At 37.0% G+C, this 25,826-nt stretch overlaps 1 protein-coding gene across 1 annotated transcript in view; it reads left to right on the top strand.

Moving 5' to 3' along the window:
* The window catches only part of GPC5 (glypican 5), a 1,452,106-nt gene that overhangs the window by 735,416 nt on the left and 690,864 nt on the right, over positions 1-25,826 (top strand). The gene's annotated exons all lie outside the window — the stretch shown is intronic.

Below are 25,826 nucleotides of genomic sequence, written 5' to 3'. Positions count from 1 at the left end.
TGTGTGTGTGTATATATATATATATATATATATATATACTTACCAATGCGCATATATATATATATATATAGGCCATTATTAGACAGAGTTTCAATATTTTTCCTTTTCCATACAGATATTCATAGTCTTGGCACCATCCATAAATCAATCTGTTATTTTCTTTCAGACTTCTAGTGTGTCATTTATTATGTGTTAGGTTCATATAAGTGAACGTTTTTCTTTAGTCTGACCATTTAACTTTGTACCAATGTCACTGATTTAATGATTATAGTGCTTTAGAATGATATATAATAGGGTTCATCCCCTATTCTTATTTTTTAAATATTATCCGCAATTTTGGATAATATATATGAATTTTAAGATTAAAATCTCTGAAAATGCTTTCAGAAATGTTATTTATAGGGCACCTGGGTGGCTCTGTAGATTAAGCCTCTGACTCTCGGTTTCAGCTCAAGTCACGATCTCACAGTTTGTGAGTTCCAGCACATGACAATGTGGAGCCTGCTTGAGATTCTGTCTCCCTCTCTCTGTCCCTCCCCTGCTCACTCCAAATAAATAAATAAACAAGAAAAATAAACTTTATTTGTATTGCAATAAATTTGCAGATTGAGGAGTGATACACTGCTTTTAATATTAATTCAACATAAATTATGATATATCTCTCCACTTAACTTAGATCTAATGGTATGGTTTTCTTTTTTTTTTTAATTTTTTTTTTCAATGTTTATTTATTTTTGAGAGTCAGGGAGAGACAATGTGAATAGGGAAGGGGCAGAGAGAGAAAGGGAGACACAGAATTCAAAGCAGGCTCCAGGCTCTGAGCTGTCAGCAGAGAGCCTGACACAGGGCTCCAACCCATGAACCGTGAGATCATGACCTGGGCTGAAGTCGGACGCCCAAATGACTGAGCCACCCAGGCGCCCTAATGGTATGGTTTTCAATGGAGTTTATGATATCCTTTATAAATGTCAGGGTTGTACTTTGCTATTTGTTTATAAGTACCTTAGGATTTTAGTCATTACGGTAACTGTCAGTTTTTAAAAAATCACACAATACATCCTAGGCAATTTCCTTATATATATCACTCAGTTTACTAATTTTCTCTTTCACCCTATCTAATATGATGTCTTAATCCAACCACTGACACTATTAATTTAAATTATATATTTTTAACATCATTTGTGAAAGTCCAATTTTATTCACTGCAAACAAAACTATTTTTTTTCACATTTCCATTCTGTCATCTCAAATTTGTGTAGCTCTAATCTTGTCTTTTATTTTGTGTACTGTTTGTATTTTGGTGTATTATTTTTATTACAAACTTTGTTTTGTTTTGTTTTATTGAGAATGTTTTTAGTATGAGACCACACATGATGATTATATTAGCTCATTTCAGAACTCCATAGGAAACCTCTCATTTTGTTACATCTATACATGTAACATAAAATTGAACATCAAAACTGCATTAGTTGAGGACTTAAGCTCCTTTGCCATGTCAGGAAAAAATTACTTTTTCCAGACCCTAGGAGAATATAATTTTTTTTTTAAATTTTTACATGGGCCATTAGGTGGATTTTTTAAAGACCAGTCTTTGCAAATGCAGCCCCCTGAGGGTCCTAACTTTGTGGAATACTCTCATTTTCCACATTTTGCTTTCTCCTCAGCTCCTCAGACAGCTTTAGCATCTGTCTTTGCATTAAAATTGAGCCGTTAAATAACTAAGAGCAATCCTCTACCCTTGTCCTCACCACCCAAGGCATTCCCCAATGATGGACTGAACATTTGTTATCCCAGATTTAAATTCCTCCTTCTTTTAGGAAAACTAAGGATTCTTTCTTGTTGATGTTGTTGTTGTTGATGTTGTTGTTGTTGTTGTTGAAAATTCAGCGAGGCATTAAAAATAATTTTATTTGTGGGGCGCCTGAGTGGCTCAGTTGGTTAAGCATCCTATTTCAGCTCAGGTCGTGATCTCACGGTTAATGAGTTCAAGCCCTGCATCAGGCTCTGTGCTGACTGCTCAGAGCCTGGAGCCTGCTTCGGATTCTGTCTCCCTCTCTCTCTGCCTCTCCCCGACTCATGCTCTGTCTCTGTCTCAAAAATACATATAAACATTAAAAAAATTTAAAGATTTCCATTTGTTTTATTTTTACTTAACATAGGTGTGTCTAGTAGGAGAGCTTTTAAATCACTTTATTGCATTGTATTATTATAAGAGGGTGTCTGTGATTTATAAGGTGCCTTCAAATTCTGAAGTTGATGTCTTCATTTATTCTTTTCCTAGTAATTAATGTGAAACTTGAAACACAATGATTTTAATGCAGTAAAACAATGACCACCAGAGCTAAACAAAATTTTACAAAGCCAAGTCTCTTAATGTGTCAGGCAAGGAACACACCAATGAAGAAATTCACTAAGTAAATTGCTAATGGGGGAAAAGTCAGGGATTTTTTTTTAACGTTTATTTATTTTTGAGACAGAGAGAGACAGAGCATGAACGGGGGAGGGTCAGAGAGAGAGAGGGAGACACAGAATCTGAAACAGGCTCCAGGCTCTGAGCGGTCAGCACAGAGCCCGACGCGGGGCTCGTACTCACAAACCGCGAGATCATGACCTGAGCCTAAGTCGGACGCTTAACCAACTGAGCCACCCAGGCGCCCCATGGGATTTTTAAATGTCAAAAAAAAAAAAAAAATAAATAAAAACACACACACAAAAAAGTTCATGGTAATTTTGTAAATTGAGTATTAGAAACTTGTGATAGGATAGATGAGTTCATAGATCTACACACAGTTGGTTATATCAAGTCCCAATGTTCATTGGCTAGAAAACAGTCCTTAGTTTGATATAGCAGGTGTCTGACTGGATAGGTTCACTCAATGTTCAGGAACCTTTATTAGCTTCAGTTGGCCCCAGCTCTGGTGGGATAAAACACAATATTCAATTTTGTTATCCATGTAGTGTGTTGAAATTTTTTCTTTCAAGTTGGTAATGTGTGTGAAAGTGAACACAATGATTTTTATCCCCAACATTGTATAGGAATAGGTATCACCTACCAGATCTGTAGCTCAAAATAATTAGTATCAATTCTCTTAAATTTAGTAAGATGTATTTTCACAGTCTTGTGAACAAGTAGGGGCAATGCCTCCGTACTGCAGTGAAAGAAACAAAATGGTTACCTTATTGTTTATAAAAAGTATATTTAGGGAGTCTTCAAAAATAAATGCCACTTCTCACCCCAGTAATAAGAAATGTTTTTTTTTAATGTTTATTTTTGAGAGAGGGAGAGATAGACAGAGTGTGAGCAGGGGAGGAGCAGAAAGAGAGGGAGACACAGACTCTTAGGCAGGCTCCAGGCTCTAAGCTGTCAGCACAGAGCCCAACATGGAGCTCCAACCCATGAACCACAAGATCATGACATGAGCCGAAGTCAGACACTTCACTGACTGAGCCACCCATGTGCCCCAGAAATGTGTTATTTTTCGCCTTCACAGAGCTAGGTCTCTTTAGACCTAGGTGAGTTTATCAAATTGGCAAATGATCTGATGATTTTGGTTTAATTAAATAAATTTAACTCAAATTAAAAAATAAAACAAAACATAAAATAGTATAGTTCTAAGTTAACCCAACATTTTTAAGGTTGAGAAATTGTTCTGTATCATTGCCAATTAGCTTATGCTACTAGGTTGTAGCCAAATTAGGCTATGCTGGTTGATTACCAAAGTAAATGGTTTAATACAAATGATAAGACACAAATATTACTAGGTCCTCAATGAACTTTGGAAAGGAATAAATAAAGCAAGCACTGTATTATTTTTACAGTGATATTTTTCAGTTAAAAATATATGAAAAAAATATATATGAAAACTGTATGCTAGTAGTGATTCAATTAATGAAAAATATTCAAAGAGAAAATATAATAACACAACTCTGAACACTAATGAAATATTAATGTAAGGTTAAATGTAAGCATAGTATAATCAGATACTACTGAAAAAGGGTCTCAAAGGAAACTGTGTTTCAAAAACCCAGATCCTAAGAGAGTTCCTTCTGAAGACAATATAGCCAAAAAACTGACCTTTTAAAGAAAATCATTCTGGTGGCAATTCTCTTCTGAATGTTTTATAGATCTTTTGTAGTTTGTAATCATTTTAAATCAGGACATTGTGAATGTGGATCCCTAATAAGTGTTTTGATATTTTTGGCACCTAAGCTGTGAAATTTGGTAAAGAACCTTAATAGTATCTGTATATTCAAAGAATTATTGTCACTACCATTCCATGTAGTATAACACCCTGGGACTGCAAGGAAAGTCGGAGTTAGGATTCATGTGAAAATTTTATCAATCTATCTATCTAAACCTTTTAGTAGCAATTGTAGATACCTATATAATATCTTATACATAATATATATGTAAAATGAGTAAATGTTATGGAAATGTACATTATATAATATCCAGGTTTCTATCATCACATACAGTATATTTGCTAATAGTTAATTGGTTGACTATTTTTGGCATGAGGAAGTGAACATGAATGCTTGGGACAAAAGCAAATTAAACCTTTTGTCTCTTATGTAGAACAATGTTTAGATAGTCAGGGAATTGAGGGAAATGCTCTGTAGAAAACTCATAATTGGAATTGTCCTGCATTTGAATTCTGCACCACTACTCCCTGCATCGTCTAGGACAGGAAACTTGCCTAGTTTGCCTCTCAATTCCCTCATCTAGAATCAAGTTCTTCATTGGTTATTATGAGAATGAAATGAAGTAATGTCTATATAAGCATGTTTTAGTGGAAAATCATTATGCACCTGTTGTATAAACTTGAACTTCTGAAACTGTTCTCTCCATATGCATGAAAATTCTCCAAGTAATCCATATTTACATGCAGAAATCAACCCCCTCCCATTTAAAGTAACACATGCAACTTAAAAATATAATGCAGTAGGCGCCAATGTTTGTCTTGAGAGTTATATTTCTTTGCCCTGTACATGTTTTAAAAATTTTAATAAATGTTTATTTATCTATTTCTGAGAGATAGAGAGTGCATGAGCAGGGGAGGGCCAGAGAGAGAGAATCCCAAGTAGGCTCCATCTATACTGTCAGCATGGAGCCCAATTCAAGGCTTCAACTCACAAACCATGAGATCATGACTTGAGCCAAAATCAAGAGCTGGAGGCTTAATTGACTAAGCCATCCAGGCGCCCCTGCCCCGTGCATTTTTAAAAATAAATTACTCATGGGGCACCTGGGTGGCTTGGTTGGTTAACTGACTGCCTTTAGTTCCGGTCAGGTCATAATCTCCCAGTTTGTGAATTCGAGCCCCACACTGGGCTCTGTGCTGACAGCTCAGAGCTTGGAGCCTGCTCTGGATTCTGTGTCTCCCTTTCTCTCTGCCCTTCCCTCACTCACACTTTGTCTCTCAAAAAATAAATAAATATTTTAAAAAATTTTTAAATAAATTACTCATTTGCTATCTTAACCTATGAAGTTGCTAAGGCTTGTTGAGTTTGCCATAGTGATTGCTTCCTACTGAAAGAAAACCAGAAATACTTTTAAGTAAACCATACATCAAACCATGTTCTCAGTGGACTCAATTCCAACACTTTGCACCATTATAATAAAGTAAATGAAGCACATGCTTAATACCATTTATTTTTCATACTACATACATGTCCACAATTGGATTCCAATGTTCCAGGTTAACTCTCTAGACAAAGAAAAGCGATCCCCCTACCTACCAGACGGTGGCACTGCACTCCTCATTGACGAGATTCTGAGGCTGATGCAGTGAAGAGATTTCTCCATTTAAGAAGTCAGGTTTTAGACCATTTTATTTGAAATAATGAGACGCATGTGATTAATTTCCTAAAGAATAATTTTACTTTTGTCTTTTTGGGGGAAAGATGTGCACACTAAGTAAAAATGAACAGCTGTTGAGAATAAAAGGAAAATGCTTCATTTAGAATCTATTAATTTCTATCATCATTGTTCAGTACAATATCCTCAGACTTAATTACTCATATAAAGAACATTATGACTAAATGTGAAATAAAGTCTTCTTTACTCCCCTCAAGATTTTTTTCCCCTTCTTCTACCACAAATTGTGTCACTGACTTTTTATTTATTAACTTTTTAACATAAAAATCCCACTATGGTAACTAGCTGCATTCTAAAACCCATTTAATCAAATTGCGATATGCATGACAGTACCTACTTTAGCATTATTTTGCTCCTTTCTCCCGTTTCAGTTTCAAGCAAAGAGATATATTGTCAGTTGTGACTGCTGGCATCTCTATTTTGAGGTAGCAGGGCTCTTAAAAATTACTAGTAGCGTATATAATATCAAGCTTACTTTTTTTTCCTCGGGGATAATTTAGATTGGCTCCCATGTAGCTCTAAATGTATCACTTGCTGATGACAGGAGGAAAGAAAGGAGGCTGTGAAGACTTATTGACAGCTAAAAGAGGCTCCAATTGATTATCTTCAAAGAAATACAATAGGAGGAAGCTACTTTGCTAAAAGCACAGCTTTGAACAAGCCCTCTATTAATTAATTGTCAGAGTTGAGAGTAAAAATGGCACCTAACGGGAGAAAAACTAAAGGGAAAAGATGAGACAGACAAAAGAGGCCTTTATTTAATGAGTGTATTTATTTTATACCTTTGGTTTTCACTAAGCTGTTTCATTCATATCCACTAAGTGCGTGACAATAAATGGTGATATAAAATAAAAGCAAAATAAGACACAGCACAACAAACTTAAAAAGACAGATGGAACTCATTGTTTAACAGAATTATTCAATATTTCACGGAGTGGATTTAATAAGTAAATACAGCAGTGCGTAATAACAGTGGTCATTCCTTTTTCACATTTCTTTTTCCTAATGATCTTGAAATAATATATCATTCAGTAATATGACTTGAGTTTATTTTAGTTTTGAATGTGGGGAAAAAAGTGTTGTTTAGTTGACGCATTTGGTAATTGCGAAATTAGATGCCTATAGGTGAGAACAGGGTTCATTAATTTTAGATGGCCTGGGAATAAAAAAAAAAAAAAAGAACATTTTCATTTTGGAATGATTTTATTTCTATGTCCAGGAATGGGTTTGCAGATTACTGAAATGTAGACCATACATTACAACAAATAACTTTATGTTTACTTGACAAATATAACATAGTCCATTATAACTTTTCTAAACCTGGAATAAGTTTATCTGTTGCAATAATCATGAAATTTTATTGCAAGCTTATTAAAAATATATTGCACATTATACTCCTACAGAAATTTTAAGGATACTATTAATGTGATAACTACCTACTAAGATATAAGGAAATAAGATAAATGTTTCCTTTTTCTAGTAAAAATAAAGTTTACTGTTTCATAATTTAAGATGGAATCAAACCATATTTACATTTATATTAATAAGATATAAATTCTGGACTCAATATTTAGAGTACCATGACATAATAACTAGTATTCATTTTATTATGTTTATGTAACTAACAGTGAAAGTTGATCTATATTGGATGCAGTTTCCTATATTGAATAACAGGTAAGAGAGAGTTCTTCAACTATGGATTTGCTTGATATGATTAAGTCCATCATGAGAATGGTTGTATTTAAATTCTGAAATGGAATTTTATACTCATTTAAACTCTGAAATGGAGTTTTATTATCATTGTACGTAAATTAGCCACTGAGAAGTTGGCTATGCTCTGTGAGCTGGTCTGGAGGGCCATCCTTGTTCAGCTCTACCCCACTGGTCTCTCATTCTTTCTGATTCTTCTCTTGTAAATAAGTGGTACCTCCCCTACTTTCTGTTTTGAGAGCCTTTCACTGGCCAGGGGGATTAACCACTCCATTTTTTGTGCTCCCATTGTAGACTGTACAACTTTTTTATTCCACAATAACAATGTATTACTCTATTGTGACTTACCTATTTCTTCTTAGCAGACTGTATGCATTTTAAAAGTAAGAGAAATAACTTTTTTCTTTTCTTCTTTCTTTTTCTTTCTCTTTCTTTCTTTCTTTCATTCTTTCTTCCTTCTTCCCTCCCTCTTTCTTTCTTTCTTTCTTTCTTTCTTTCTTTCTTTCTGAGAAAGAGTATAAGCAGGGGAGAGGGGCAGATGGAGAAAGAAAGAATCATAAGCAGGCTCCACGCTCAAGAGCAGAGCCTGACACGGGGCTTAATCTCATGGCCTGAGATCATGACCTGAGATCATGACCTGAGCTGAAATCAGGAGCCAGAGGCCTAACAGACTGAGCCATGCTCTCACGGTTTGTGAGATCGAGCCCCACATCAGGCTCTGTGTTGACAGCATGGAGCCTGCATGGGGTTCTCTCTCTCCCTCTCTTTTTGCCCCTCCCCTGCTTGCATGTGCTCTCTCTCTCTCTCTCTCTCTCTCTCTCAAAACAAATAAATAAACTTTAAAAACAATCCACCCAATGGCCCATGTAAAACAAAGGTTTTAGGTGGTGCCTGGGTGGCTTGGTCGGTTAAGCGTCCGACTTCGGCTCAGGTCATGATCTCACGGTTTGTGAGTTCGAGCCCCACGTCGGGCTCTGTACTGACTGCTCAGAGCCTGGAGCCCGTTTCAGATTCTGTGTCTCCCCCTCTCTCTGACCCTCCCCCGTTCATGCTCTGTCTCTCTCTGTCTCAAAAATAAATGTTAAAAAAAAAAAATAAAGGTTTTAGTCTTTGTATTAGGAAAAACTTACATTTTTAAAAAAGCGTAGTCTTTAGCAACCTTTGTTTAATGCTCTAGTAGTTGCTGACCACCTGCTTTTGGGGGGGGGCATCCCAGGAACCTAGCCCTACGGTCCTGTCTGTAACCACCTTGCTCCACGTTCTCTTGCTGTCTCCCAGCACACCAGTGGCTGTCAGGGATAGGAACAGTCACTTCCTATTTGGGTAGCACCATGATACACTCTCTTTAACTAAGACGTATTACTTCAGGAAGCAGCCATGCAGGCACATCATGTCTAATCTAATTATAAATATTTGCTAAGGCTATGAAAAACATGTGAAGCATTTTAATATTTATGACTCTATAGTTTTATTAAGATATTAATTCTTCAAATTAAAAAAATTCATATTCAGCAGGATATACTTTAGAATGGGTAAATTATAAGCTGAATATAATTTAAAAACCTGGCTATTTGCATAATGGTTTTTAGTATCAAGGTTTAATTGGGCTGAAAACCTTTCCACTCTAAGTTGCTCACCCTCTCCCTGTTTCCCTAACTTTGCATTCCATATTTTGCTATAGGTAACTCTAGTTTATTGAGTCTATCTAAGTACCATTACTTCTTTATGGCCATTTATTTTCAGAAACCCTATAGAGATAATTATCCTCATTTTACAACTGGAAAAACAAACCCGATGCTCAGAGAGTTTAAGCACCTTGCCTGATTTCACAACTCATCACGTGTGGTTGAGGCAGAAATCACAAATATCTCTATCTGACTCCAGAGCCGTGTTCAGTGCCCTGCAGGCTCAGGCAGGTGTACAATGTGTGTGGTAGTCTTTGCCATGTAGAAACCCACTGAATCCTGATACTGCCACCATGGTCTAGGTATGCTGATTCATTATTTGCAGGTGAGGAAAAAGAAAAGTTGAAACAAGTCTCCAAAGTCCCTGAGCAAATTAAGAGAGGCCAGGATACAAAGAGAAATCCCATCGTTCCAAGTTCACCGCTCATTCCACTGCTTCAAACCTGCCTGACAATGCTTTTGCACATGTCCTTACAGAAAAACAGTATCCTCATTCAGAAATTGCAAAGTGGTCATGGCTGGATCTGTGTCCTATGAATTTAGAAGTCAGTTTCAGTTGGCCGTAGCCTGAAGGTACACATTATGGTATGGTAATTCAGGTATTCATTAGGGAAGAGAATAGAAAAAAAAATAAAACTCAAGTGTAAAAGGGATTAGCAGAGGGCATATACTAGGCTCTTTCTGACCTGCCATTAGCTTCCCTGACAGATCTCACTTTTAATGGTCTTTCTCCAACAACATGGTCTTCAAGGACATTTCCTCAAAATCTGAAGTAGGATCATGATTGAACAGCTAAAGTGGCACAGATTCAAAGACATGTATTAGCAGAAAAAAATAAGGTTATTTTATGATAATTATCACTGAAAATTCTAAAGCTTCAATCAGAGAAGCATTAGAGTCTAACAAAGATCTCTGGTATAGATGTGTGGAGATGGTTCGCATTAAGGATAATTTAGGAAGGCACAAATTAAAAACAAGGAAAAGGATTGAAAATGCATCTAAAAGTCAAGTCATAAGATTGCACGGCCCTACAATATAAATGAGTATTAAAATATAATTTGATATTAAGCTCTATGTATTTTCTTGTACAGTAAATATTTTTGAGCTATAATCTATATATGGACATAAAATATGTATTTTCTAAATTTAGTATTGGGCATGCACAGCTTCTAAAATTAAATAGCAAGGTGGGACCTAAACAGTATCTAGAATTGTAAATTTACCAACGAAGATTAGAACAACATAACTCAGGCACTATGAAAAGTATATTGTATGTATTGGGTTTATATTCATTAGTGAATTTAATCTTTAAGATAATCATTGGAGTATATTGGCCCCCATTTATTTTTAATGTTTATTTATTTTTGATGAGAGAGAGAGAGAGAGAAAGAGGAAGCAGGGGAGAAGCAGAGAGAGAGAGATGAGGACACAGAATCCAAACCAGGCTCCAGGTTCTGAGCCATCAGCCCAGAGCTCCACAGAGGGCTGGAACTCATGAGCTATGAGATCATGACCTGAGCTGAAGTCAGACGCTCAACTGACTGAGCCACCCAAGCGCCTCTCGGGCCCCTAATTTTTATTTTATTTTATTTATTTATTTTGAGAGTCAGAGAGAGCATGAGTCGGGGGGGGGGGGGCCAAAGAGAAGGAGAGAGAGAATCCCAAGCAGGCTCCACACCATCAGTGCAGAGCCAGATGTAGGACTCAAACGCATGAACCACGAGATCACGACCTGAGCCGAAGTGGAATGCTTAACCGACTGAGCCATGCACGCGTTCCCACCACAAATTAAAATAATAATAATAATAATAATAATAATAATAAAATAACATTAATTTGCTCCTGTTGCCAGACAAGTGTTCAAATGTAGTGTTGAAATCCAAATCTGTTTGGGGACAAACCCACTGCCTTTAATAACCACACTGTATTCCTACTTAATATGTTCATTCTGCCACTGTATACATGTGTCAATGGTCACGGTGAAGAAAGGAAGGATATAAGAATAAACAACTAATTTAAAACCAGACATGAGGTGAGATGACAGGACATAAACAGAAAACACTGTAACTCTAGAAAATAGGTTTCAATGAGCAACTTAGAGTAACAAACTACCCAATTGTACTTCATTTAGAATAGAGTATTATAATATTTAATAAAATAATTATTTTATAAAAAATTAATTTATGTTCTGAAGATTTTTTATTAAAGTGTAATTGATAAATAAAATTATATTAGTTTCAGGTGCACAACACTGATTCAGTATTTGTATGTATTGCTAAATAATCACCCCACTGGGGCGCCTGGGTGGCTCAGTCAGTTAAGCATCGACTTCGGCTCAGGTCATGATCTCACCACTCATGGGTTCGAGCCCCACGTTGGGCTCTGTCCTGACAGCTCAGAGGCTGTAGCCTGCTTCAGATTCTGTGTCTCCCCCTCTCTCTGCCCCTCCCATGCTCAGGCTCTGTCTCTGTGTGTGTCTCTCTCAGAAATAAATAAAACATTAACAAAACTTTAAAATAAATAAACAAATAAATAATCACCCCGTTAAGTCTTCAAAATCAACAAAATTTACCTTTTCCTTATGATGAGAATTTTAAGATTTACTCTTAGCAACTTCCAAATGTGCAATACACCATTATTGACTATAGTCACAGTGCTGTACATTACATCTCTATCATTTATTTTATAACTGGAAGTGTGTACCTCTTGATCCCTTTCTCCCATTTGACAACCTCCCAACTCCCTCTCTTCTGCCAACCACCAACTTATTCTCTGTATCTATGAGTTACGTTTTGTTTGTTTTGATTTTGAGATTTCATGTACAAGTGACATCACATGGTCTCTGTCTTTCTCTGTCTGACTTATTTCACTTAGCATAATCCTCTAGGTCCATCCACATCATTGCAAATGGTGAGTTTTCATTCTTTTTTGTGGGTGGATGGCATTACACTGAACAAATATACCACAGTTTATCCATTTATCCATTGATGTACACTTGTTTGCATATGTTGGCTAATTGTAAATAATGCCGCAATGAACATAGGGGTGCATATATCTTTTTGATTGAGTGTTTTCATTTTCTTTGAATAAATACCCAGAAGGGGAATTCCTGGATCATATGGTATTTCTATTCTTAATTTTTTAAATTTAAAGCCTCTGAACTGTTTACCATAGCATTGCACCAAATTACATTCCCACCAACAGAGTACAAGTGTTCTCTTTCCTCCACATCCTTGCTAACACTTGTTGCTTCTTTTTGATAATAGTCATTGTGACAGGGGTAAGGTGCTATATCCTTGTGGTTTTGATTTGCTTTTTCCTGATTATTAGTGATGTTGAGCATCTTTAATGTGCCTCTTGGTCATCTGTACATCTTCTATGGATAAATGTCAGCACATAGTTTCAGACTCATTGGAAGCTAGATCCTTAGGCAGTAGAGTTTAAGGTAAGCAAATACATATAGTCCTGTGGGACAATTGTAAATCCTGCTGGCTTTCAGACCAGGTGACCTGGAGGTGACCTCTTGGTGACGGTTGCAAATATTGGGGCTTCAGATGAATAGATGAGCTCTTTTGTGCATGTGCTGGCAAGCTATTATGTGGCCAAGGGAGAGCAAAAAGATGACATTGTCTGGCCTATGTTCCTTGAGAACCCTTCTGTAGCCCCTGGATATGTGATAAGCATATGGCCTTCCCCTAGGAAGACTGGGGATATGTTTCAGTCTCATGTCTGTGTGGTACCCTGGGGGTGATAGCCTGCCAAGAACTGTCACTCTGTTTGTTCCAGATCTGTGGGGCCCTGAAACACTATCCCCCTGGCCACTAGAGCAAGATGCTCAGGGGCATTCCCTGTGTGGGCTGCATGCATGGCTTTGGTGGGGCTATAGGAGCCATACTCTTGGTGGACCTTCAGTTATCAGCTTTGGTGGGAGTGTGGGAGCAGGGGTGAGGTGCTCAGGCTTTAGCAGGATTGTGGGAGTAGTAGGTGGTAGAGTATGCCCCATGGTGCTGGCAGGTCAGAGGGGAGTGCATAAATGGCGCCCATCAGTGCCTCAGGCCCTGGAGTGGGTTCTAACAGGCTTCTGCACCTCTGGCAGATGCTTTAAGATTAGCAAATGAATCTCCTTTTCATGTGCTCTAGGTGCTTTGTAAACTGCTCCTGTTTGGCTGTGTCCTGGGGCAAGTGAGTCTGTGCACCAGCCCCTTAAGAGCTGAATTTTCATTCCCTATTGTCCTCTGGTTCTCCTAGATATATCCTCCCTGGTTTTCAGAGCCATATATTTGGGGGGGTTCATCTCTCCTATGCACATTCCAAGGGTTGGGGTGCCTGGTGTGGAGCATAAACCCTTCACTCCTCAGGGAGAAGCTCTGTATTTGTGAGATCCCTCCCAATCATGGGTCACCACACCAGGGGTTGGGTTTTTGGTGAGACCATGTCTCTGCCGCTCCTACCACTCTCAGTGTGGTTCTTTTATTCTGTATTGTGGAGAAGATGTTCAGCTAGTTTTTCAGAGAGAATTGTTGCATACATAGATATAATTTTGTTGTGTTGGTGGGAGGAGGTGAGTTCAGAATCTTCCATATTGAACATCTCCAATAAAAATAATTTGTATTTGCCTTTGGAAAGTTTTCCTGGCCATTAAGTTTAGCTCAGGATTTCATTGATTCATTGATTCATTCACTCAACATAGGTTTATTACATACTCATGGTGTGCCTAGATTCAGAGGCGATTCAGTGTGATTAAACAATCACATTTAAGGAGAGTATGAACATTTGATGAGCAGGACAGAGTCTGTGCACAGACCCTTTGGCAAGAACTTGCTAAGCCTTCCAGAGACTAAGAGAGCCAGTAGGGCAAGAGCCAAAGGAGCTAGGAAAGCATAATGAAGAACTAATTACAGAAGAATTAATTTTGCTTTTCATTAATAATATCTTCAAAATTTATTCCTCTCTGTATAAAATTTATTGGAAAAAAAGATGTATTCCATCTCATAAAAGTAATAATACATAATATACCATCAATAAAGTATTAAATATCTATTATTAAATAGTTTGTCTAAAATTTTTGAAATATTACCATCACTTTTACAACCACTTATGCTGATAGCTCCTGATATTTTTACAAGATTTAATTAGAGAGGTAATGTTTTATTTGAAAGGCATATACTTACTTTTACATAGCAATAAGAATGGAAATGAAGATTTCTATGCACAAAGCACTTAACATACAGATATATATGCTTAATATGTATTTTAAAATTTAATATAAATGATTTTTAAGAGGGAGAAGTAGAGGCTTGATTAGGTTTTTATTGTTCTATATTTAATCAGTCCTAAAATATAATTACAATCCTAAAAGAAAATTAGTCTCCAACTGAAAACTTTATTGAAAACTAAGTGGCCTCACTAAAGATTTTAGTCATGAAGTCTTGGAGAAATTTCACTTTTATTTATAAAACTTTTGCCTTGGCCCTTCTGTTCGTGATCCAAAGGCAACATTTCTCTAGCTGCTAAGCTATTCTGTTTTCTGCTTTCTAACATGCCAACATCAAAGCTGTAACTCTGCCCTTTCCTCTCCTCATCCACGTCAGACCCAGGGTAACTGGGAGAACTTTCAACATCAACAGCAGCTCCTCTTACTGATAAACAAAGCACAAAGACAGAGGCATGCGGTTGCCAGACATAGAAAGCAGTGGGTGAAAGCGGCATATTCCCTTTTCTATCCTCAGATAGTAGAAAGACTGCTATCGTGCGTGGCATGATCCTAAGTTAAAATAATGTTTATTTGGGTGGGCCTGCTATACAGGAAACGTTAAGATACTGAAAACTGCCATGGAAACAATATGAACTGTACAACTAAAGGTGAGTGAGCTCAGAAGAGGGGGGAGGTGAGTGATACTGAAGACAGGGGTAAGGAGACAGCTCTGATACAGTCTCTGCTCACACAAAGACTTCATGAAACACCTCCACTCACAGACTCCCAATATGCTTTATAAGCATCTTTTGCACTCACAATTCTCTTTGCTGAGGTTCCAAGGATATAAAACAATAATAAAATATCCACCCCTCAAAGCCTGCCATTTTCTTATAGACTTCATACTTGTTAAGTTGAAATTTGGAAGTACCAAGAATACATTTGAAATATAATAGTATTCAGAAAAGGAAATGTCACATGCATAATATGACATATGTATGTATGCATCGTGTCCTTAGTAGGACGATATGTGGTGCGACCACTGGCTGTGACACTGCCTGTCCTCATCAGCCTGGGTAAGCCCTGCTTTTTGATATGTTATACTTGGACACCGTGCGTCATTTTTCACAACAGGTATGTTTCATTTCAGCAATATGTACTGCTTTTTCAGATTTATAGTAAATTTTATTGTCAGCATTAGTCATTTAACATCCTGTGTAAAACCATAACCTGCTGTAATACTTTTGTATGTTTTTGATTCTGTAATTCCACTTTATTCTTAATTCCTGTGGGGCAAATGTGCACCCCACCCCCAATATCTTTGGGGACATGCAGAATAAGTTGCGTTTGCTGCCTGCTTTTAATTTCATAGTAAAAGTTTTTTTCTCAGAAAAAAATATATGTATATATGTATATATAAAAGTATATAAATAATATATACTTATACACACATGTATATGTGTATATATACACATGTGTATATATACACATATATATGTATGTAGAACATGATATATAGGACATATATATGATGACATATTGCATACTAAGGCACTACATTATAGCCGCATGGCTACATGGGCCTCCTTTTGATCTTCAACGTGACAAACAGATTCTTGCCTCAAAATCCTTGCACTTGCTAGTTTCCTCTTCCTGCGATTCTGATGCTGGCTTTTCTGACTTAAGGCTCCTTCTTATTTCTTTGGTCTATGGTCAAATATCATCTTCTCTAAGAAATCATTTCTGATTTCTCTAAAGCGGTCAACCATCCGCTCAGTATCATAGCACTCTATTATGTATTTATATATTGTGTGTCTCTCTTTACTTACATGCTATCTCCATGATAGCCGGAAACTTACTCGTGCTGTATTCCACTATATTTCGGGCACCTAAAACTGATTCTGTTACTAGCTGTGTCTGATTAAAAATGTTTCCCATTGACAGGTTTGTTTATGGGTCATTGATATGCTCCTTATTAATTAGTAACACTTCTTTATTGATAGATAATGATTTCCCCAGAGGATTCTGAGGTCCAAATTTATAACCTACAGTTGAAAATTTTGTATGATATAATTAGCCCAGATGTTATTCTTGCTTCCATCATGAGTGAAATGCAGATATGGATGGTTGAGTAAATGAGTAAATAAATTAATAAAATAATGAGTGAAGTCAGGCCTTAGGAAGATCACTGCACCTTTCAACAATGATGTCTAGAAAGAAAACCAGCACCTTTATAGCCCTTGATGCCAATGACAAAGATGACTAAGTGGCCTGATAAATTTTAATTTCTGATTCAGGCTGGCTATTGGTATTATCTTCACTAGCAAATCACTTTTAAAGAAAGGATACACATAAGTTATTTCTGAAAAATTGGAGTCACATCTCTATCTTAGAAATAGAGAAATGACCATGTACCCAAAATGAGATGGAAAACAGTGAGTCCAAACCAAGTCCTATTGCATTAATTCCATACTAAAATTGAGACATCTTGGAGGTACCTGACTTACAGATGACGAGTAATTTTGGTAGGCAATACACACTTTTTATTTCATCTAGAAAAGTTTTTAACATCTAAAGGGAAGTCAACAAATACTGTCTGACTCTTTTCCATGGTAACTGTCATGTCAAAGTTACATCAAAGGAAATTAAAGAGAGCTCAATACTGCCAGATAGTTGTAAAGCTAGGAAGTAAGATTCTTTTAGAATTAGACTCTCTGTTAAAAATAAATAAATAAGTACATGACCATTACTTAGTCAAGTAGTGGGAAATATTTCGTTGTTCTTTTCACTGCAGAGGTCTGTGTATTCCAGTCTCCAAAATCAGCAGCCTTTAGCCTATGGTCCACTTACCATAAAAGTTATATGAAATATCTGAGAACTTAATTCATTAGTTCCAATATCACCTTTCCCTTAGTGTGAAAGCAGAAGTAACATTACTAAATTAATCAATAGAATTCTCAATTTCCAAATATAAATGTCCCTGGTGTCAGAAAATGGTCAATTCTCTATATTGGAAATAAAAACTTAATAGTGAAAACAAATATTTTCTTTCATAAAAATTTAAAGTTGGCTTCATATGGTTTGAAATACAATATTGTCTATTTTCAATTAGGGGACTATAATTTCCAAAGAGAACACTGATCATTATTATTTTTGTGATTTGTGTTTGGATATTCTGTAAGTCAAATTAAAGGCTCAAGATTTTCTTTTTTTTTTTTTTTTTCAACGTTTATTTATTTTTTGGGACAGAGAGAGACAGAGCATGAACGGGGGAGGGGCAGAGAGAGAGGGAGACACAGAATCGGAAACAGGCTCCAGGCTCCGAGCCATCAGCCCAGAGCCCGACGCGGGGCTCAACCTCACGGACCGCGAGATCGTGACCTGGCTGAAGTCGGACGCTCAACCGACTGCGCCACCCAGGTGCCCCAAGGCTCAAGATTTTCAACACTACTAAGGAAATATTAGTGTTGGATCTGCCTTGGGAGTCTTCATACAGTCAAGAGATTTGCCCATTTGTACTAAAGGGACAGATTTCATCAGTCATAGAACCACTGAAGTTTTATTTTAAAATTCAGGCAGAAGTGTTGATACTGACTACATCAGTTCAAACACAATTTTTTTATTTTAAAAAAGCTATGATATTCCCTTTAGACTAGTGTATATAGCTTTGTGTCTCAGGAATCCTTTAAGAAAAATAGGCATAGGTAAAAGCCTGCAATATATAGGCAGGCTTTTACCTATGACTATATATAGATATATTATATATATTATGCCTATATATATATATACATATATATATATACACACACACACACACATATATTAAAGTTCAGAGCATGCTGAGAATTACTTAGATCTGTCAGTATGTCAAACTGAAAAACTCCTGCTGATGTCTAATTCTTTGTTCAATATATTCTCATTGAGTGTATGAAGCACAGTCATTGTAATTATAATTATGGACAAACCTTATTTTGATTATATAATAATGTATCCAAGAAGGAATGAAAGGCTGCATTTTTCAATATGTTGAGAGATGAGTATGTTACTTTGAATCCCTCTTATTTTATTTTATTTTATTTTATTTTATTTTATTTTATTTTTTTTTGCATTTAACTTTTCCCAAGTTCCAAGTAATATTTTGTTCACACATTTCTTCTTAAAACATGAGATCAAAAGAAAACTAAAGAAAAAAGAAACAACTCAGTGAAAACTTTATTCATTTCTATAAACCTTAAAATATTATGTTTTTCCTTTCTGTGATTAAGCGATACTTGCTATCACAGAAAATAATTATAATTATATTATCCTTAATCATAAACATGTGCTAAGTGCATATTAACCAGAGCTAATGCAGTTTTGGTTGTAAATGTAAGAAATACAATGCAAACATACTTAAGCAAAATGGAGGATTATTTGGCTCATGTAAACTGTAGAAGACTCTCAATAAGAGGAATTGGAGAATTATAACCATTGGGATTCTCTTTGTACCTCTCATTTTTTGCTGTGTGCCAGGCAAATTATCTCAGACCGTGTTTCTTCAGGGCTAAAATGATGATTTCTGACATCATCAATGCTTGTATCTTCATTGCTTTCCAAACAGAAAAAATACGTGTGTGTGTGTGTGTCTATATATATATATATATAGTCCTTTTCAGCTTCATTTTGAAAAATCCCGAGGGAAAGTATCTAACTGGCCTATATTGGGTCACATGCCTACAACCAGACTAATCATTATGGGTTGAGGAATGTGTTCCTATGTTTGGCCCAATCTTGCTCAGGTGGTATCTTTAAACCAAAATCTATAACTATGGAGCGGAGGATTGTGTAAGAATTTTCTGGTTCCCATTCTGACCTCATGGTTAGAGAAGAAAATAATGCCAAGATGAAGAATACCTTTTCCAGAAGAAATGAGAGGAGTACAGGGAGGGAAACACACAGCGACAGGGTTCAGCATTCTCTCATTTCCATTCTTGCACCTTCCTTATCATCTAGCATGTACTGAACATCATCTGTGGACTCCGGTGAAATCTAATGCTAATGAATTCGGCATACTTTGGGTTATTCATGATCTTTGTTCTTCAGAATTTTGAGTTGCCATTATTTATGCCTTTTACTGTTAATGAGAGGAAGACATTATATAATAAAGTGTAACAGTTAATAATTTCAAAGGATGAATCAGATGGCTGAGAGTGGTATATCATCAGTTCTAAGTCACATTTCTGAAACCTGGTTAAATCTTATAATTTATAGAAGTCTTAAGTAGCTGCTGGCCAGGTGGCATCCATGGCACATGGCACTTCAGTTAAATGATCTACTTGGTTGATACTGCATGTATTGAGTTCAATGGTCACATAAGACATCTTCAAAAAAATTAGACAATGACTCAGAATTGAAACAAAAATATATTGTCCTTGAGGAAAGTCACAAACAGCAGTGAGCCATGCATTTGGTATTTTTGAAACAAATATTCAGAAGTAGAAGCATGAACTCAATTCAGTTTCCTATTTTTTTTTTTTTTTACAGCAAAAAACAAATACCTTAGGGGACCTAAGAAAGGAACATTCCCACAAGTAGATGAAGCTATGCTTTGCTTTATTACTGATTCAGGTGCAATGCAACTGAAGTTAGTAGAGATTGCTAGATGCCTTGAAAGAAATGAAAGAAATTAAAGAACAAGAGTCTTGAATGACAAAATTATGTAGAATTGTCATTGTGGTATATCATAATAGATTTTACTTAGTGAGAATTTTCCTTTCTTTATAATATATGAAATAGTATATCTTATAATTGATGATTCTTTGATCTCAATAAAATACTATAATAAAAGAAATTGATTTTACTTCATGGAAGTCATTTTGGCAACATTATGGAGTTAGAGGATTATTATATTAGTAATCAGATTTCTGAAATAATGGACAAATTCACAGTCCTGTTGGGAGATATTCCTATAACTTGTTCAATGACACACATACACACAAAACAGATAAAAGGCAGTAAGGATGTAGAAGACATTAACAACATAATTTACAGATCTGCTCTGATTAATATAGTAAACACTGTATTCAATAATAGAACATTGAAAAAAAAATAGAACATTGAGCTCAACAATACCAGAAACCATGTTCTTTTCACATAGGATGTTTACCAAATTGATAATATGCTGGGCCATAAAAAAAAAATCACTCACAGTATATTCCCACAATACTGGCAACCATCCAAAAATCTGGGAAGAATTTTCAGGCCAAATTATGAGTAGGAAGATAATATCACATCTCGTTGAAACAATAGAGCAGTCATTAAAACCGTTTGGGTGAAGTTCGAGTGTTTTCCCTGCTCCATAATATTAGGTGAAAGATTTAAACACAATGAACTTCAATCTTGTGTGTAAAATGGTTGTAATCAATTGTTGTCTATTGACTGTGTGAGAAAATAAGGAATTGGAACTAACATCTGATGAGCACCTAATAACTACTGGTAATAAGCTTGATCCTGAATCCCTGAGTGTTTAATAACAGTTAATACTCCTAAAAACCTTTTGAAATAGTAGGTATATAAATAAAGTATGCTTGAGAATTCTGCATTAACTGTAAAAATTAATGTCTCATTATTTATTATCTCATGTGAACAAAAATATGTGTGCATTTTTATCTGCCATATGTTAGATTTTTAACATGTTATCAACATCACAGTAATGAGAATATATATTTTTTTATTTATGTAACATAAAGATTCAAAGTTTCAGTATGCATCTTGGTAATTATTAAGCTTTATTTCTTTTTTTCATAGCTGATTCTGATTTCCTACTGAATAAGTCAAATATTTAGGGTTCCTCAATAGGCATTTTAAACATTGTTTTAGGAAATGTTTGCCAATTCTTCACTGATATTTGGGGCTCAGTTCCCTTCTTTTCCTTCTTAGCATTGCTAAAAAGGATTGGTTCTTCCTTACAACTAAAATCTGATGGAAAAAGTTATCACTAGACTTCCTTTTCTCCACAGTTATCTGTTATTTTCAGGCAAATTAATGAACTTCCCCAATTTCTAATAATAGCCATAATAATCACTGACAACCTTGTTCATAATCTCTTAAAAATATATTGACTATGACATAAAAAGTTAATGTGGTATTTATAAAAAGTAAGATCTGTTAGAATAATATATAAGATAGAAAAGAGAATATTCTCATTGCATAGTAGGTCCTTAGTCTCAAAAATAAGGCAAATAGATGGGAGCAGCATATGAGTCACCTTAAAACAAGCCTGAATTGTTCCTCCTGATATAGCAACTGTGGTTTTTCTAAAGGTAGATGTTGCGTTAGCATGGCTTGGAGAAGAGGCCAATGAAGAAATCAGACAGACCTCACATAAATCAAAACTTTCTATTAGATTTTGATGCATTTTATCTTGTATTATAGACTCTTGGTTTTTGTTTTATTTTGTTTTTTAAAAAAATGTTTATTTGTTTATTTTGAGAGAGAGAGAGAAAGAGAAAGTGTGCATGTGAGTGGGGGTAGGCCCAGAGAGAGAGGAAGAGAGAGAACCCCAAGAAGACTTCTCACTGTCAGTACAGAGCCCAACACAGTGCTCATTCTCATAAAGCATGAGATCAGGACCTCAGTCAAAATCAAGAGACAGGCACTTAACTGACTGAGCCACCCAGGCACCCTGACTTTTGTATTTTAAAGGTCTTCCAGGGACACCTGGCTCAGTTGGTTAAGTGCCCATTTCTTGATTTCAACTCAGGTCATGATCTTACGGTTCATTGGTTCATGCCCCAGTAGATACCACAGAGCCTGCTTGGGATTCTCTCCTCTCTCTGACTCTCTGCCCGCCCCCACCCCTTTGTCTCAAAATAAAAAAAAAAACATTGGGGCGCCTGGGTGGCGCAGTCGGTTAAGCGTCCGACTTCAGCCAGGTCACGATCTCGCGGTCCGGGAGTTCGAGCCCCGCGTCAGGCTCTGGGCTGATGGCTCAGAGCCTGGAGCCTGTTTCCGATTCTGTGTCTCCCTCTCTCTCTGCCCCTCCCCCATTCATGCTCTGTCTCTCTCTGTCCCAAAAATAAATAAACATTGAAAAAAAAATAAAAAAAAATAAAAAAAAAAACATTAAAAAATAAATTCACTTCAAGACATTGGCTCCATTGTTCCCCAGTAACTGAGTTTTAAATGACCACTCCTTAAATTTAGAGCTATTTTATTTTCTATTGATTATCCCAGAGCAGTGTTTAGGGCCTTGGAGAAGCAGGCCCTCAGATATGGACTAAATAGATGAATGAAATAACCGATAGTGGAAAGCAGCTGACTCGGTATATGCAAAGTAGGAGGGCACTGGAAGGAAAAGAAATCCACTGAACACTGATAATTGAGTCTTAGTCATGAGAACTCCTTGTTATATTAAAGTAACAACAAGTAACTCCTTGTTACATTAAAAGGGTTATTTAGCTGCCAGTTTTCCTATCCAGAATCCATCCATTCTGCTTCTCCTTCTTCCTGCCATCTTCCCTCTTGTATCCCGTGAAGGTCCGGGGAAGTTGATCCTGCCCTCAGCAATAGGAATGGCCTCTGAAATCCAAGCCGGCCTTGGTCCTCCCATCCCTCTTACCACTGGTTGATTCAGGGATCCAGGCCTCAGCTAGGTGGCTTCTGGCCTTTCCTCAAAGATGCATAGCAGTTCAGGCAAAGGTTCTCCAAGTGTGGTTCGGCAGCATTAGCATCCCCCGGGGACTTGTCAGAAATGCAAATTATTAGGCTCCAACTGAGACCTACTGGATCATAAACTAGAGGAGGGGACCCCAGCAATCTATGTTTTAACAAACTCTCCAGGTGAGTCTGATACATGCTCAAGTTTGGGAACAAATGAGATGAGCTCATGAATTTCAATCTGATCCAGGGAAACGGCTTTTACCCCATGGATACAAGAGAGGTTTTCTCTACCTCCCTTTGATTTAAATAGGAAACTAAATTCCCCCAGCTGTTGCTGGCAGACTTTTGACAGCATGAGAAAATTCAGTTTGTTGACAAAAAAGTGAAGAGGAAGCAGAATAAAACACTTAAAGACAGCGCTTCAACTTGGATAGTGCAGGACTTCCAGTCTGGTAAGCACACCACATTTCCTCAGTATTTAAACCACTTTAACTCAGGGTTTCTGTTACTGCAACAGAGAACATCGTAATAGATACAAAAGATCCAGAACATGTACCATATCAATTTATTAGTTTTTTCAACAGATGAATATAGATAACTACTATGTGCTAACCACACATCTAGGTACTGGAGATATAAAAGCAAATGGTGAGCCCAATGCAGTGCTCATTCTCACAAACCCTGAGATCATATCTCACGTGTATATATAACAACCTTTCCATCCTCCTGGATGGAAACACAAATCAGTTTTTTTTTTTAAAGCCAAAACACAAATCCTGGAGTACCTGGGTGGCTCAGTCAGTTAAGGGTCAGACTCTTGATTTTGGCTCAGGTCACCATCTCACGGTTCATGGGATCAAGCCCTGTGTCATGCTCTGTGCGGACTGTGCAGAGTCTACTTGGGATTCTCTGTCTCCCTCTCTCTCAGCGCCTCCTATAAACAAACAAACAAACAAACTTTTTAAAAAAAGACAAATCTCACGGAACTTATGTTGTAGGTGGGGGAAAGAGTCAAGAAATCGGAAACAAAGTTTGGCATGTTTAGCAGGTGGCAAGTGCTACAGGCTGCTCAATCCAGAAGTGGGAACAGTTGTGCAGTAGGTACCCTTGGCCTTACCTGTAGCTATGCCAGCCAAAGCACACAGGGATGAAGCAACTTGCCCAGGATTGCAGAGGTGATAAATGGTAGGACCATGATCTTGACTGAGGGCTGCTAGCCCTCAAGTCTGAGCATTTTCCATCATGCTATATTATTCCCTGCAGACATACGTTAAGTGTTCAAAAAACAATCTCTTATTACTAGTAAAAATGAGCTAATATAGCAAGATCCATGAGTAGTTTTATTGAGTTTCTGTGGGACCCTTTCATTCCTTAAAACAGTTCTTTTAAGTGCACAATGTCTTAAAGATGGAGAATTTTACATCTTGCGACTGAAATGCCTGCCACATAGATCTACTGTTTCGGGGGGGGGGGAGGGAGTCAAACCCAATGCAGTGATGCAATTTCCTTTGCTTATACTAGAGCTTATATTCAGTTTGTTTGGACCAGTTGTTAAAACATTGGAATACTTCAGATCAATAAGTCGCTGCTGTCTTAAGTTCCATTGATGTCCTCAGGGTGTGCCAACAGCCCTACTACCTCCCTGAGGACCTTATTCTTGGCCTGGACTTAAAGACTGCATGGCTTAGCAGGGGACTTCAGTACTCTATTTCCAGGACCCATCCTAATTGGGTATTACCTTCACAGGCCTAGTTGTTAAACATTTCGTATATCAGCCCTGTACTATATCACTCCTGGGCTCCACCACCCAAATCACTTGGCAATGTATCCAACAAATCAGTGATGGATGGGAGGGTAGTGAAAGAGGTTTCTTTCAGCTATAGTCAAGCCACCACCAAGGGGAATAATCTTGACAAGAATCCAATTGATACAAACCACAATCCTGCTCTCCTCTGCACCAGCCCAAAGGAGAGGGAGAGATTTCTCTCTGAACTCAGAGCTCAGGTTTCTCAGACAAATGATCACATAGTTATGTTGATGATTGCCTTGAATAATAAATGTGTCCCTTAGTTAACAGATGTTCACAGCAGTTGCTAAATATAAATTGTACTTTTTCAATGTGTTTTCCTTTGTATCAAACATATATATGACAACCTTCCCATCCTCCTGGAGCACACAAATCAGTTTTTTAATGGAAAACTTGGGAAGACAGATTTTATTTCATATAATAATTTTCAGTGAATAGAAGGACAGCCCCGGCAATAGGGGGAAAGAAAGAATGCCTCGGAACGGAAGATTTTTATGTTTGCTATCTATGGAACACTTACCTCTGAGAATCTGTCAGGAAATGGGGTCTTATCTTGTCGATAATGATTGTTATCATTATCTGGTGAATAATTCCTTTTGAGGCATTGAAACTTCTGTTGTTGCCCCTGAAATAACTCTATAATCTGGCAGAGCCATTATGTAAACTAACATTTAAAGAGCAGGTGGTGTTATAACTCCTTCCATCAAAAAGTTAATAATCTGTGGCATTCCAAAATCACAACAGAAATGTTCATCGGTTCTTCCAATACTGATAATAAAGAGCTCCTTGGGGCGCCTGGGTGGCGCAGTCGGTTAAGCGTCCGACTTCAGCCAGGTCACGATCTCGCGGTCTGTGAGTTCGAGCCCCGCGTCAGGCTCTGGGCTGATGGCTCAGAGCCTGGAGCCTGTTTCC

The sequence above is a fragment of the Herpailurus yagouaroundi genome, unplaced genomic scaffold (genome assembly GCF_014898765.1).
Source record: "Herpailurus yagouaroundi ecotype Mexico unplaced genomic scaffold, PumYag 164, whole genome shotgun sequence".
Lineage (NCBI taxonomy): Eukaryota > Metazoa > Chordata > Mammalia > Carnivora > Felidae > Herpailurus > Herpailurus yagouaroundi.
Note: the sequence above shows the minus strand (reverse complement) of the source record. Positions and strands in the feature narration are given on the sequence as shown.